Source organism: Cibotium barometz, chromosome 38 (assembly GCF_041138505.1).
Source record: "Cibotium barometz isolate CiBa-2024 chromosome 38, ASM4113850v1, whole genome shotgun sequence".
NCBI lineage: Eukaryota > Viridiplantae > Streptophyta > Polypodiopsida > Cyatheales > Cibotiaceae > Cibotium > Cibotium barometz.
Window position 1 is genome coordinate 37,936,842 of NC_141083.1, and position 6,215 is coordinate 37,943,056.

Consider the following 6,215-nt stretch of genomic DNA (forward strand, 5'->3'; position numbering starts at 1 on the left):
CAATCCCACATGTTGATTATCATGAACATTCATACCCCCATAGCTATATCCATTTGGTTGCTCATATGCAGCCTCTTGAGGCTCTGTGACCACACTTTGCGTATCATGCATGTTATCTCCCAGTATTTCTTGATACCTGTCTGCAGATGGGCTTAGAACTATGGGTCCCTCACCCAAGTACCCTTGAATCTGTATATCATTGAACCCTGCATGATCCAAAAAGACAGATTCAATTTCCCTCTCCAAATCATCATCATAAACAGGCTTCCAAGCTCGAGATTGTTGCTCACAAATGTGGTTGCAAGGTAACCCTGACACTGATGACATAGCATCACCCTGTTTATTGTTGGAACACCCTGTTAGCATTCCAGAATAACCCAAATCCAAAGAACCTTGGCAACCAGCCTCAGAAGCAACATCACTGTTGGAATCACCCATATCACTCACCCCCTCTAAATCAATCACACATACTTGTGGCCCGTCTGCATATTCATGTACATCATCCTGCTTATAAGCATCATAACCAGATAAGAATGCAGTAATGATAGCATCTTCTTCTTGTCTTAGACCTTCAAACTCTGCAATCATGCTTTCAACAAGAAGCATTGGTTCCTGCTGTTCTTCACACATATGATACGACACCTGAGGAATACCCTTCGAAACACCTGTCCTGAAGCTCTCTGAATCAAGTGTCTCCTCAAGCATAGGCATACATACATCATGTAGTATGATCATAGGACCCTGTATGTCTTCACCCTCAGAAAACAGATTATACTTGCACAGTTCACCCATTGCATCTTTATGAGGCTGTAGCAAAGCATCCTTTTTTGCACTGTGAAGGCTTTGTTGCTCACTAATGGCTTTTTGCAGTCCCAATTTAGCATAAACAGCCTCCACAATCTCTGTATCAGCCTTGAATAGCAGTTGATTGTCCTCCATAAGACATGCATCGACAACCGCTTCTAAATTGGCTCTGATTGTTGCTGGAACACTATCACAGCTTACATTATACCTGGAACTCGCATAAACAAGTGCATCTGCAAAATCACTCCATCGTTTGGAGTGATACTCTGCTAGTTCCAGCACTTCATCTTTTAAATCAGGACTTACAAGGTATGAGAAAGATGCAATCATCATGTTTTCTGGAACCCCTTGATTCTTCATCTCTGTCTCGTAACATCTTAGATAGCTTTCTGGATCGTAACCATCAAATATATTGACCCTGTCATATACCAATTGCACAGCATTTTCCACTGCTTCTTCCTGAATTTGCTTTTCTTCTTCAATCTTCCTGAACCGCTCTTCAAGCTCTTTCATCTCTGCATATAAATGCTCCATTTTGCTAGCCATCTCTACGTACTCTCACCCCAGCGGTTTCACGTCGGGTTCACCAAAGCTGTCGTGACGTGGGCGGTGTCGCTGGGAAAGCGCGAGGCTTCTGGCTGTGAGAGTAAGTGGTTGAACTTCAAGGGGCATCACCAGCAAAAGTTTATCCAGGATCTGAATCCCTTACTAGCTGTACATCAAGAATTTCTTCAGATCCATCATCTTCTACCACCCAATCACTATCTGGCCATTCAACTTCATCAAAGTGTATTATAATAGACCAGTAGCCTTCCCTTTTAACTGAAAAAAAACAACTTTATATTCCATATTTTCATTCCATATTATTTCTTCTATTTCAAAACAGAGCTCCAGGCAGCATAAAAACATCATACACACAAGGGCACCACCCGAGCACTTGCCTCTTTACACAGATGTTCAAAAAAAAGCACTTTGTATTGCAACCAGACCGACTCTCTTTCCTTTTCTGGTTCACACAGCTCTCCCTTCCTTCTCTAGACTTGATGATCAATTTCTCAGACATCAATCATCTTTAGATGAACGCAAGCACCCCCTCTTGACCTCAACAGAGTAGCCCTTGTTTTTAGAAATACCTTCTGGCCTCTGCAGAGTAGCAAACCAACGTCTAGCATCGCTGGCTCCCTCTTGACATATACGTTATCTTGTCCTGCTCTTTACGTTGGAGTGACCTGCTTGCACACTTTTATGAGTTTGCAGACCTCTCGATTCAGCACCAGCACAGCAGCTCCTAAACCTCATGTGCTCTTAGACGCTCTCATGTTCCTTCTGGTAGCCTGTGCCACAGTCCTTCCAGAGTATCCCTGCATTGATGGGCATCTCCACTGCTGCTCATCTCCACTGCTGCTCAGCAGCACACTGACTAGTAGTGCATGCTCAAACCTTCCCGCTTTTACGTTATTTCCCCAGTTTCGCTTGAAATCACCACTTCCTTTCCTTCGAATTCCTCTCCTATGCTACACCACCTCCACCAAGTCTCTGTTGCTTGCTTGGCAGACTCTCACGTAGCCCTTCCTTCCTTCGCTAGACGAGGCTAGCAGCTCCCTTGATGTGCACGTTTTTTCTCCTATTTTTTTTTTACGTCAGAATGACCTACCTGCACACCTTGATGAGCTCCCAGACCCCTCGATTCCTTCCAGTAGATGTGTCTTCTTGCCCTTCCTTTCTGGTTATCAACCTCCCTTTACTTTTCCTTGCCGCCCTTCACACCAGACGGCTGCCGCTCTCATCCAGCAGCTTTCGCCAACCTTCGAGTCGTTGCGCTGCAGCCCATACAAGGCTCCACACCTTGATTCTATTTATGGCCATTTGTGATATATATCAATTATTTTAAAGCTCAAAAATAGACCATCCAACACAATGACTCTTCCCTACTTGAATTTCAAGTTCACATGCTGAACCTCTTTCAAAAATAATGATGCCCACGGTGCCATGTCCAATACCCTGTCATCAGGAACATCATCAGCTTTCCAAACAATGCTGCCAACTGTCATCATCCACATCATCAACACCTGACATGCTTCCTGAAAAATCATCAAACCTGTACATCTGCCAGGGGCTTTCATGACAAAGCTTTATTTATCACACCATACATCCATATGTACACAAGCACTTAATCCCATGCATCTGGATTTGCATTTGATGGCCTCATAAGCATGGTTTCACACCATAGACGTGCCATAGCACAACAACGTGTCACCCGAAGCCAGCTTCAAGCCTCCACCACCAGACGCCGTCGACCACGCCGCCGGCCAATGTGTTCACAGTGCTGTCCCAGCCCCTCCTCGCCTTGTCTGCAGCAAAGCCGAAGCACAGCACACACGAGCGGCTGTCTGCAAACAGCGAAGCAGAAGCATAGCCAACAGCACACACCACCTTTCACGATCGCCGCCAATACAACATGCAAGCCAAAAAAAACGCAGCTCTTGTTCTCAACTGCTCCTACCTGTGCTTGAGGATCATTGAGCCAGATGCTCTGATACCATGTCAGATTGGTGCATGCGGAAGCCACACTCATACACACGTAGAGAGAAGTTGGCGCAGAGAGAGAGTGAGAGAAAAGTTGACAAACAGCTAACTTTTGCAATGAATAGTTAAATAATACAATGGGTGGGCATGGGTATATATACCCTCACAAGTGAAATGGCCGACTACCACCCCACTTTGAGATACTATATTTAACACTTTTCCCCTTGGAAGATCTGCTCTTAGTAGTTCTCTTCTTTCTTTTCTTCTTCTCTTTGGCAAAGGTCTTTTTCTTTTTGGATGAGCCATCCTTGACATGGCTTTCCTTCTCATCCCTTTTTCTTTTCTTTGAAGTTGTACCCTTGGCTCCTTTATTAGGTGGAAAGGGGAAATCAGGATCAACTGGGTTGATAGATCTGTCCAAAACCATAGACACTGCCTTCTCCCTTACCCAGCTTACCCAAGAATCTGTATATTCATGCAACTAAGGCAAGAGAAAATAAGAAAATTTCTTAATATGACAAAGTCACTAAATGTATTGACCAAATCAATCAATGCTATTATTACATGAACTTACAGTAAGTGTTGTCATTCTAAATCTTGACTCAAGATATCTCCAAGCATTAGTAAGCACCATCCATCCACAAGATGTTGAGTCTTTCTGCAAAGGAACTTCCTGATTGTAGTACTTAAAATCTTCAAGTTTGTAGTCTTCATAGGTGGAACCTAGAAAACTCAAGATAAGTTTGGCAGCACTGCAAGCATAAAATATTGAGGGTCAACCAAACAATTGAAAACATACAAAATATTGCTCTAGAACATAAACCATGGTAAAGTTGATTCTTACATTTTACTTCTCCCATGAATGGATGCTAAAGAATTCATAAAGATAACATCTCTATCCAATAGATTGAAGATAATAAGACTCCAATGGCCTCTGTGATAAGATGAATACTGCAATTAGTTGTGAATATTATAATGATGGACAAAAGATAATTGAGTGTGAGTCTTACACTTCAACATAAGGGTATACAATGTAATTGCATGTCAGCATATCAAAGTTTTTGAGAAAACTTGCAAGATCCCCTTGCCTATTGAAAAGGCACTGTGTAACAAGGGGATCAAGAATGGTCACTTGCATAGCCATTGAGTCAGGAAGATCCCTTATAAGACATCTGGAGACATACACAAAACATATCAACAAAATATGGAATCTGAGAAATTCATCAAGAAAGCAAAAGGAAATCCCCACAAACCTCAGACAGATGAAGAGGACTGTGTCAGATATCTCAATATTGCGATTCACAAGCATACTTGTGTCTTCAAGGGCAATGTCACAATAAACCTCATCCTCTCCATGCATGGAGACATCGACTATCATTTGACCTGTTACATTCTGATAAAGCTCTGAATTTCAGCTTGCTGAGAAAGAATGGCATCCTCTGTAATCTTCTCCTACTCTCTCTCTTTCTCCACTTCTTCGTTAATATCCTGAGCTTTTCTTGTACTATAAGTATGAGAAATATCTTCAATAACAACTGATTGTTTGGGTTGTCTTGCTGGTGGAATATTAAGAATTTCAAAAGCCCTCATATCTTGACTTGGAATGGGTTCCAAATCTTTGTCAAACTTGTATCTAAGTCTGGACACAAGCACAAAATCTTTTCTCATAAGAGTGATCCTATAAGCAAATGCGGCAGCAATGTATCCATCATTCATAAAGTCGATTAAAAAATCTTCAGCAGCCTCTTGAAGATACATAAGGGCCTGTGACTCCCATCGGACTTCATCAAGATTTGTGTCTCTCATTTTGCCAACTAACCTTTCTGATATGTCCCTGATAACCCGAATAAATGGCAGTCGAGGGATGAGAAGACTTGTAGATTTCTGTGCCGCTTTGATCTCTCTTAATGACTTCACCTGATAGTTTAATCTCTTTCTTGCTGTTGCCCTAGCACGAGGCTCTGGAGGAGGCTTTTCTTGTTTTTCATTGCTAACTGGCTTTTTGGAAGATCCTGGTTTGTCTTCAGCTTTTTCAGTCTCCAAAGCGGGGTAGACTCTCCTTGCAGTCTGCTTTGTCCTCGCCATTGAAATTTAAGAAAAAAAAGAGACTCGATGGAGGTGATTTGTGTGTTGAGATAAAGAAAACTCACAGTGGCCCGAACGAAGCAATGAGGCGCATCCAAATTTGTTGGATAAGCACTATCGCTTGATTCGGGCAATGACAAAAAGAGATGGAACTAAGCTTCCAGAACGAAGCGATTGAAGACTTCCAGAAGTATTGGAAATAGGCAATCGCTTGGTTCTAGCTTGATTTGGAATGGCCAAGTGATAGGGCAAAAATCCCAAACGAAGCGACTGGGCGGATCCAAAGTGGATGGATAAGCACTATCGCTTGATTCGGGCAATGACAAATGGAGCTGGAAGTAAGGGATTGAAGGCTTCCTGAAGTATTGGAAATGTGCAATCGCTTGGTTCTAGCTTGATTCGGTATGTCCAAGTAATAGGGAAGGATCCGGAACGAAGCGATGAAGGAGGTTTGATTGATATGGATGAGGTCTATCGCTTGATATGGGTGAGAAGAGTAAAAGGAAATTTCGGGAAATTCGAAGGGGTGATCTCGCTTAATACCGTGTTGGTGAGAAATAGAAATGTTTTCAAGAAAATTAACTTTTTATACCTTGAATAGGTCGTACATAGGACCCTTGTGGATACATGTGCCATGGAATCATTTTTGCCACGTGGCACGAACGGTCACTATTTAAGGTATTTTTGCCATGCTCCACGTGCTCCATCAAATTTTCTCAAAAACTCTCTCAATTTTTTTCTTAACTTTTGGACCACTTATTTTCGCTTAGTCAAGCTGTGCCGTATTGTGACTTCCAAGC

The 6,215-nt window shown here is 42.4% G+C and overlaps 1 pseudogene; it reads right to left on the minus strand.

Moving 5' to 3' along the window:
• Window positions 1–2,099: 2,099 nt before the first annotated feature.
• Window positions 2,100–5,415, minus strand: LOC147616673 (uncharacterized; annotated as a pseudogene).
• Window positions 5,416–6,215: the final 800 nt, after the last annotated feature.